Source organism: Dermacentor andersoni, chromosome 4, assembly GCF_023375885.2.
Source record: "Dermacentor andersoni chromosome 4, qqDerAnde1_hic_scaffold, whole genome shotgun sequence".
NCBI classification, from domain to species: Eukaryota; Metazoa; Arthropoda; class Arachnida; order Ixodida; family Ixodidae; genus Dermacentor; species Dermacentor andersoni.
In genome coordinates, this window is record NC_092817.1 from 140,992,830 (window position 1) to 141,003,433 (window position 10,604).

Consider the following 10,604-nt stretch of genomic DNA (forward strand, 5'->3'; position numbering starts at 1 on the left):
AGGCACACACGTTTTCAGTGGCACTGCAATGGACAATAAAAACATGTGCATAAATTAGTACCCATAGAAATAGTCTTCATATGATCCAAAACTATACGTAAAGTTATGTTTAGGCCTTTATCGCATACGCGCCTATGTAGACACGCAGTATTCGGCAAAACGTATTTTATGAACCTTGACCCATAAAACGCAGTAAGGACAAAACAGAGAAATTACTTTTTCTAGTTTTCCCTCCATCCAAAGTAAAAAAAAAAAAGCAGACTGCGTGCGCGGAGTGCTGATGGAAGCGTTTCCGAAGCATAGTCCTTCCCATCCGCTGGTCCAACGTTTCTGCGGCCACCCTCTCTCTCTCTCTCTCTCTTTATATATATATATATATATATATATATATATATATATATATATATATATATATATATATATATATATATATATATATATATATATATATATATATATATATGCAGGGTGTTTCAGCGAACACTTTCAAAAATCGTTAGAAGTTGCCTGTGGCAGATATCGCAATTCTACTTCACGAGCTGGTCTACTCGAAGCGGCGGACAATCCTTGCACCAAGAAAATGAAATCCACAATCGACGAATTCATAAAAAGAATCGCTAATAACATTTTTAATTAAAAACATTATGGCCTATATTGCAATTTACAATATCTAGCCGTGGAGTCGGCAAGGTGAATCCACTTGGAATGAATTTTCAAGATGACACCAGATTCGAGATAAATATTCCCGAAGTTTCCGGAGAAATGCATTGGTGTTAAATTAAATAATGAGGTATTACGTGTCAAAGTCACTTTCTGATAATTAGGCACGCCGTAGTGCAGGACGCCGGAAATTTAGGAAACATGCACCTAAATCTAAGTACACGAGTGTTCTCGCATTTCGCCCCCATCGAAATGCAGCCGCGTGGCCGGGATTCAATCCCGCGACCTCGTGCTCAGCAGCCTAAGACCATAGCCACTGAGCAACCACGGCGGGTGCATTGGCGTTCCAGTTGATTTGTTCACAAAACGTCGTTTCATGCACTCAAGCACACAAGTAACTGGAACGCCAATGCATTTACCCGCAAAGTTTGGGAATTTATATGTCGAAACTGGTGTCGCCCTGAGAATTCGTTCCAAGTGGATCCGCCTTGTGAAGTCCGCTGCTAGAATTTGTAAATTGCCATATGGGTTATAAGATAATTAGCTAAAAATTTAATGAGTGAGTTCTTGTTAATTAGTCGACTTAGCATTTCTATTTTGTGTGCAAGTAGTGTCCGCTGCTTCGTGTATGCCAGCTCATGAACTATAGAACTGAGCTATCTGCCACAGGTAACAAATTTTTAAAGTGCTCGCTGAAACACCCTGTATATATATATATATATATATATATATATATATATATATATATATATATCCAGGGTGTCCAACCTAACTTGGACCAAGATTTAAAAAATACCCAAGAGCTCTAGAGAAATCGTACCGACTGCGCAGTTGCTGTAGTCGTATGTGCTTCCGGCCAGTATATTTTTCATCACGAAGTATCAATGAATTACTTTTAATTAATGAACTTTTTAATAATTGCTTGAAGCGCAAGCATATCCATTGCGAAGTTGTTGGGCACCTCAAATAACCTCCGAATCAAGCATCTGTTTAGTGCTCAGCTTTGCCTCGTTGGTTTATCCGAGAACAAACAAAAGCGCGCGAAACATCCAAAATGCGAAATAGATAGGCGCTCGAGTGCCGCTGCTCAAGCGCTCCCAAGCGAATAGCCACGGATACACAGCTTTACCAGCGGCGGCAGCTTGATACAGGGCTTCACGCTATGTAATGGTCGCGGCATCAAGAGAACACGTCGCGGACGCATTGATGAGCGTTGCGGAGCCTTGTACAATACGTCGATAGGAGAATGCAGCCGTATGTCTTTCAATGATCGCTTGTAGGCGCTTGAGTAGCGGCGTGCGAGTGCGCATCTATTTCGTATTTCGCGGGCTTTTGTTTTTTCTTGGAGAAAACAACCAGGGCCACTTCAGCACGAAATAAATGCCTAATTCGGAGGTTATTTAAGGTGCCCCTAAACTCTGTAATGGATATGTTTGCGATTCAAGCAATAATTAAGAAGTTCACTAATTAAAGGCTATTCACTAAGTAGTACTTCGTGATGAAAAAAAATGCTGGCCTTAAGTACATACGACTACGGCTACAATGCAGTCGGTACGATTTCTCTAGAGCTCTTGGGTATTTTTTAAATCTTGGTCTAAGTTAGCTGGGACACCCTGCATGTATATTTATATGTGGAAGGCAATAAGCCTCTCTGAACACGTGTAATCGTTGCTAATTGGACTGGGGACGTAACGGCTGAGGAAGCCGAAGAAGCCTGGGCGGATATCCATGAACGTCGGGAGCGGCAGGGAGAAAAGGAACGTCGCGAGGAGGGAAAGAGGGAGAAGGAACGTTGCGAGGAGGAAAGGAAAGAGAGGGAACGTCGCGAGCACGAGCTTAAAATGAGACTTGGAGACCCGAAATAGCTCGCCGGCGCCTAGTCTCACTTCTAACGGTCCCAGAATATGCGATCAACTTCCACCCATTGTCGTCGGAGAGGATATGGCCAAATACCTCGTGAAATTTGAGCACGAGTGCGAACGGAAAGGCATTGAGCGATCCCTCTGGGCACAGAATCTGTTAGCCTTGCTCCCTGGGAAGGCATCGGACGTAATAACTTGCTTATCGAAAGAGGCGTTTGAGAGCTACAGTGATGTGAAGGAAGCGCTACTGCGGAAGTACAAATTTTCGCCCGAAGCTTTCCGGCAGAGGTTCCGGTATGCAAAAAGGGCAGGGAGTCGAATGTTGACTTCGCGTTTGGTCTAAAAGCCGACCTGGTGGAATGGCTGAAGGGCGAAGAGGTTTACGACCACAGCGACAAAATCGTCGAATGCATCGCGTTGGAGCAGTTCTACCGTTGCATTGTTGAGTATGTCAGGCTCTGGCTGCAAGATAGGCTAAAGGAGGTTAAGCTAAACAAGGCAGCAGAGTTGGCGGAAGAGTATTACACCCGCCGCAGCTTGCACAGCAAGGCAATGCGCGTAGAAAAAGCAGATAGGAGATATGGTTTTTCCGGGAAGCCCGACAAGTCCCTTACCAAAGAAACTTTAAGGGAAGGACAGAATGCATCTCAGAATGCTAACGATGGTCCCAAGCAGCGAAACGATACGACGCGTTCTTTTGAAAAACGGAAGCCGTTAACATGCTACAATTGCAAAAAGCAAGGGCACATCGCGGCGAACTGCCAAGAGAAAATTGCTTTTGCAACCATACAGGAAACTAACAAAAACGTACGACTATTGGAGCCATATATGCGGGAAATTAAGGTAAACGGCAAGAAGCGCAGAGCACTTCGGGACTCTGCAGCAACTATGGACGTTGTCCACCCGTCTTTCGTCTCCTCGGGTGATTTTACGGGAGAGTGCGCTTGGATACGGCGATCAAGGCAGAAAGCTGGGCTAGTTGGTGTGTCATCGTTATTCAAAAGGCTAGCGCAAATTAGCAGGGACAAAGACAAATAAGACGAAAGGACGAGCGCTAAACATCAACTGAGGTTTTTACTGCGAGCGAAGGTATCTACATATATACATTTCGTTGATGCATGCGCACACAGGGTTAAAACAGTACAAGCACATTCTAATCAAAATGTGGCAGACTGTTCTGTAAGTAATTTTTTTTTCTTTTTTGGACAAGGCAAGTGAAGCCGTGCTGACACAGTTATCACCTTCCCTGTCAATGTGATATGCCTCACAAATCTCGCGCCCCCACCTTGTGCCTCCCCTACCAAGCACACACGTGGTGTCAAACGCAGGCACGCACCCGCATCGCTTACAGTGCATGGCCAAATGGCCACCCCCCGTTAATGAATCTACCAGCGTTCGGTGCTCTCGTAGCCGTTCATTTAGGCAGCAGCCAGTCTGCCCCACGTAGCATCCTAGCATCCCTTAGTTGCAAACTAAGGTTCACGCATGAAGTGCCGATGAACGGGTGTCTCCAATTCCTTGAGCTGTGTTTTTACTTTGGCACAGGGCATATCTGCTGGTCGTACCAGCCACGCACAAAAAAGTAAATTCTAGCATATAATTCGGCTCACTCAAAATTGGTTAAGAGGGGCATTGCAAAAAATTGCCTGCGTGGTGCTCTCGAAAAGTCCTGCCACCATAAAATTGAGGTTAGCTTGCAGATGCAAGTGCTCCGGTTGCAGAACGCCGGTTTTCCAAAAGATATCGTGAAGGCTGTGGCGGAATGCCTCCTGAAAGAAATCAGAGCAGGTGGACGCCCTGGCGTAGCAGCCGAAAAAAGCTGCAAGAAGCTGAAACGTACAGCTATACCATACGTGCACCAGCTATCGCACCGGCTGAGGAAAGTTGGAGAGGAGTACGGCGTGGACGTGATGTTCACTGCCCCCGAAAAGCTGGTGCGCCTGTGCAAAGCCGTAAAGGAGAAGAAAAAACCGGTCTGCGACAAAAAACGTGCATGCAAGTTTGTACCCTGCATTGTTAGGGTCGTATACCGCATACCTCTCTCTTGCGGTAGATGCTACGTGGGGCAGACTGGCCGCTGCCTAAATGAACGGCTACGAGAGCACCAAATAGATTCATTAGCGGTAGATTCATTAGCGGGGGGTGGCCATTTGGCCATGCAGTGTAAGCGATGCGGGTGCATGCCTGCGTTTGACACCACGTGTGTGCTTGGTAGGGGAGGCACAAGGTGGGGCCGCGAGATTTTTGAGGCATATCACATTGACAGGGAAGGTGATAACTGTGTCAGCACGGCTTCACTTACCTTGTCCAAAAAAGAAAAATGTACTTACAGAACAGTCTGCCACATTTTGATTAGAATGTGCTTGTACTGTTTTTACACTGTGTGCGCATGCACCAACGAAATGTATATATGTACCTTCGCTCGCAGTAAAAACCTTAGTTGATGTTTAGCGCTCGTCCTGTCGTCTTATCTGTCTTTGTCCCTGCTATTTTGCGCTAGCCTTTTGAAGAATGTTGGATACGGCAAGTGGCTGAGGAGGAGAGTGTCTGTTTACCGATCGCAACGGTTATCATTGAAGGAGAGTTGGGGAAACTTAACACAGAAGCCGCTTTGTCTGCTGCCCTCCCGGAGCACTTTCCCTGCCTCTTCTCAAACAGCTCGGAGCAGCTGCTGAAGGATCAGGGCAAATCATTCTTTGCCGACGTGGCGTGCATGGCCCTCACGCGAAAAAAAGCGCGCCAGTTGTCGAAGGAACTTGACTTTGCGTCGGTGAGGGAACAGCGGTGCGGCACACGGACCGATCAAGGTAACTTGAGCGGAGAGCAGGCACGGGAGAGGCAGAGCACGGAGGCTGGCCTGGGCGAGCGTGTCCTGGACGTGACTGGGAGTGACACGTGCAGTGCTAGCCGCGATATGGACATGACGGCGCAGTTAGGCGACGCGGGCTCCACACTCGCTCCTGTTTCCGCCAGCTGCCAGGAGGTGCTTGCAGATGAAAGGAAAACTGTAATTCGCGAGCAACAGGAAGACTGTACAATAGCCCATCTGATGAAGAGCGTCAAACTGGGAGTGGAAAAAAGAGTGTTTCATTTTACGAGGAATCTGGTTTATTGTACCGCCTCTACACGGATAAGCAGGGTCGCAAATATGAGCAGCTTCTGATTCCTCGAAAATATCGCCGACAGTTACTGGAACTCGCGCGCGAAAATGCATGGGCAGAGCATCTTGGCTTAAATAAGACCAAGGCTACAATGGCTCAGGAGTTTTATTGGCCGTATTGTTGGAAGGATGTCGAACAATTTGTGCGCTCTTGCGACACCTGCCAGTGAGTCGGCAAATCCACTGACAAGTGGAAGACACCGATGAAATTGGTGGCAGTCATATCAGAAGCTTTTCGGCGACTAGTAATCGATATTGTAGCCCCTCTGCCAGAATCAACGAACTGTTGTAGGTATGTTCTGACTGCCCTGTTTGTCACGACCAAGTTCCCCGAGGCAGTACCTCTTAAGGAGCTAAATTCCTCCCAGGTCGCGGACCCTCTGCTCTCAATGTTCGCACGCGTCGGGTCCCCTTCCGAGATTCAGTGCGACAATGGCAAGGTCTTCACCAGCTGCCTAACTTCTACTTTTTTAGACAGATGCGGCATTAAAGTAGTGCACGGTTCCATACATAAAGCGCAATCTAACCCAGTAGAGCGGATGCACTCGGGGCGGAAGCGAATATTGAGAGCCCTGTGCTTTGAGCGTCACGGGGACTGGGAGGCCTGCATTCCCGCCGCTATGTTTGCCTTGAGATCTGCTCCCCATGAGAGCACAGGCTTTAGCCCCACGGAGCTTGTGTATGGCCGGAGCCTAAGAACTCCACTGCGCATGCTGCGACAGTCTTGGGAAGGCAGTGACGAAGACCAAAGTGTAGTCTCGTACCTCCTCGACATCCTCCAGAGGCTCGGGAAAACGAAAGATATTGTAGAGAACCACATGAAGGCGGCCAAAAACCTTGTCAAAGGAATACTACGACAAGTCAGCAAAAAAACACACCTTCGAAGTAGGTAGCCAAGTGATGTTGCTGCGACCACCGAAAAAAAAATAACAAGCTCGAGGTTCATTGGGAGGGGCCCGTAAAGGTTGTAACCAAGCTTTCCGATACCAACTACGAAGTTAAATTAGGAAGACGGCCCAACAAAATTTACCACAGCAACTTGATGAAACCCTACGTTCAGCGTCACACGATTATAAACATGACGGTAAATGCTGACGATGACGAATGGGCCGAAATCCTGACGACGGCTGATATGAAGGTATGTGGTTTAGATCTAATGCTGGAACAGCTGACGTTGTACGAGCGTCTAAGTGCCGCTCAAAAGGAGGATTTAAATGTAATCGTTTCAGAGTTTAGGGACGTTTTTAACCGTCCCGGAAGGACCACGGTCCTATAGAGCACGACATCGAGTTAACATCTGAGCAACCGATCCGCAGTAAACCGTACCGTTGTTCACCCGTGCAAAAAAAATCATGGCTGAGGAGATTCGGCGCATACGTGGCTTGGGGATTATAGTACCAAGTGAGAGCGACTACACATCACCCTTTATACTAGTCCAGACTCCAGGAAAAGATCCGAGGTCATGCGTCGATTATCGGCGCCTGAACGGGAAAGCCGAGATCAGACATATCCAATACCGAACCTGGAAGAAAGGGTAGAGATGGTGTCGAATTCAAATTATATGTCTACCCTGGACCTCGTGCGAGGCTATTGGCAAGTACCCCTTACGAAACGGGCTAGCCACTGCGCCAGCTTCGTTTCCCCGCTTGGAACATTCCGTCCACTCATGTTGAGCTTCAGCCTCAAAAACGCGCCGCATTGTTTCTCTAGCCTGATGGACAGAGTGCTTCATGGTTTAGGCGAGTTCGCATTGCCCTACGTCGATGATGTTGCCATATTTTCGGACAATTGGGAATCACATCTGGAGCACTTGCGAGTCGTGTTGAGCAGGGTGAAAGAGACAGGCCCTACTGTGAAACCAGCTAAATGTCACCTAGGTTGCGGTGAAGTGACATTTGGGGCATGGGGTGGGGCGCTGCCGGCGTAGACCTTCCGACATCAAGGTAGCCGCTATTGTGAACTATCCTCGGCCAACCACGAAGACGGATATAAGGGCCTTTTTAGGTTTAGCTGGATATTACCAACACTATGTGAGAGACCACTCTGACCTTGCCAGCCCGCTAACCGACGCGCTTCGGAAGTCGGAGCCCATTAAGGTGACGTGGGACTCGAAGAAAGAAAATACGTTCCAAATGCTGAAGCGAGCATTGAGCCATAAGCCGGTTCTGACGGCACCAGACTTTTCGAAAGGTTTCATCATTCAATGTGACGCCAGTGATCACGGCATGGGAGCGGTGCTATGCCAAGAAGATGCTAGTGGTCGTGAACGACCAATTTTGTATTTAAGTCGCAAACTAAGTTGTAGAGAAGAGTCATACAGTACCTCTGAGAAAGAGTGCGCCTGCGTTGTGTGGGCCGTTCAGAAGCTGGCTTGTTATGTCTCCGGTTCTAAGTTTGTTGTGGAAACGGGTCATTGCCCTCGAACTTGGTTAAGTAGCATGTCGTCCAAAAGCGGCCGTTTGCTGAGATGGAGCATGACCCTCCAGCAACACAGCCTCATTGTCTGTTATAAGAAGAGAAGGTTGAACGTGAACGTAGATGCTCTAAGTCGTGCATTCTAGGCCTCGCTTCTTTCAGTGACCTACTCGTTACTTACCTTCTCTTGCTTCGCGACAACCTGTCATATTCGCAGGGAAATCGGGAAAAATTTAATGACTTCATTTGCTTCCTCAGTAGTATGTTTTCGGTCCAAGTGGTTTCAGGGGGACCATTCTATTCTTCATTATTACTGCTAATTATTAATTGTTCCTGCTATTTTGGTGTGTTGGTAATTGGAAAAATGGTTCGAGCCTTGTGTACCACATCGTACACCTGCCTCTTGTTGCAGAGGGAGCGGAAAGGGGGATAGCAATTTAGTTAGGTTGATTTGAATTATAGCCTTGTCTGGTGTTTGACAGGAGACAGAGGGCACTTGCTTGTCTTGGGCGTTGCCTTTTGCCGGTCGGTTTTGCAAGCTGCAGAACGACCAACCATGACCAGCGGCGAGAAGCAAGGGCATCGGAACGACCCGAGCGGAGCTGGTCGAGGCGCCTTGGCGACAACGCTGTGAGCAGAACTCCTGTCCCGGCGAGTGGGACCTGGCCACGTGACGTTACCTGGAGTCCAGACACTGGACATGAGCTTGGACGAGCCTGACGAACGTGCGCGCCTGACATCCGAGCGACGTGGAGGCAGCTCGTCTTCCCGGTGCCTTATCTGATGGCGGGGATGCTGTTGTGCCCGCACAACCAGCCCAGATTCCGAATCTACAAGATGTGAACGCCCTTTGGACAAACCCGGTGCTGCGCCGCAAGGCACAGCACCCTAACGCTCTCTTGACAAGTCAAGATGCTGCGCCGCCAGGCAGCGGCGTCCTGTGGAGGAGCATCGGCGAACGACATGTCCAAACGTGCAGCAAATTGCCAGAGAGCCAGGCGCCGGTCTCCCTTGCCTCTGGAGGTCACCGCGCACGGCAAACTTGAAGCTGGTGGCCAGCGCTGTCGCTGGTTGGACCTATCAGACGACTGTCAGGTGCTGGCTTTGTATTGGGCCGTTTGAGTGACAACCGTTTCTCGGGCCTTTATAAGCGCCAACGCTGCCGCCTGGAGAACCGGATCCACCGAACCACCGTGAGCCGAGTGCCGCTCTCGAGTGGAGTGATATGTGTTACGCGTTGGAGTCTCGCCGGACGTCGCCGTGCGGGAACAGTCGCGTTTGCTGTTAGCTCTCGGCCCCCAAGCCGATCCGATCTTGTCCTGTATAATGACCTGTATCTAGTGTATAAAGTACCTTTTGTTATTGTCACCGACGCCTGACTCGAAGTCTTCGCTATGGACTAGAGAGCTGGCAACGCGCTGTCACGAAACGGGTGACGAGCGCTACGAGACGACCAAAAAGTCGCAACAGTACATGGCGAGTGTGTGTTGTCGACGGCCCAGATACGAAACTTAGGCCATAGAGAAAGACATTCAACCATAGCGGAAAGCTGAGAGGCCGAATTGACTGTAGCGCACCAAGCGGCTGGTGTGAAAAGTTGAACGAAACTTCCGGTTTAGGTTTTGGGGGCGCGCGTTTTGAAAGCTAGCTGGTACGTGATATGGCGTCTGCGCTGATCCGTGCAGCATTTGTTTTTGCTTCAATTGCTCAACCGCACACTGTCTTCGTGCGGAATCTTGTTGTTGTTCTTTTGCAAAATAATTATGGTGGCGAGCGGTCTATACAAGCATCCATCGAACCTCTAAAAGTAGGTGCAAGACGCCTTGTAAAATGAGGAAATGCTTATTTTGCTCGGCATAATTGTTCGTTCAGGGCTTTTTGTGCGTTCATCCAGTGTTGAGGCACCAGGTAATCAGCAGTAGTTCCCCTATGAAGCCCCACCGGACGACGTCAGCTGAAAAAAGTATTACAAGCATGTGTCATTTTGGCAATTAGTCTTTATAGGAAAATAGCGTGTAGAGGCGAAGCATGCAAAGTGGTTAATGAGCGACATTACGAACAAATGCAATTCGCTTTTAGAAATGTGGCGAAGAAAATACACGACTCATCCCAAACAATACCACACATGAAATATCACGAAAACATCTGATTTCCAAGCAGTCCCCTATTACCGGGCCTTACTTCCTACTCTTTAAGGATACAAATACCGGGGCGACTGCATGTTTTCAACACAACTTGATCTCAGCTGATGCGATGCGCCACATACCCAGAGGTGCCCACAACACAAGCTCCCAACCAGACCATACCAGACGCGACTGTTTATAGTCTTTCAGAAGACGGAACTTTCGTTGTTGGTGGAAGCCGGGGGGGGGGGGGGGGGGACGGTGAGCGTCACAAGCGTGACCCCGTAAGATTCAGTCAACGCGAAATTAACTAACCTCAAACTAACTGCACCATAGCTGCCAACCTGTCTTTCGCTAACTGCGTCACAACACACTGTGCCTAAA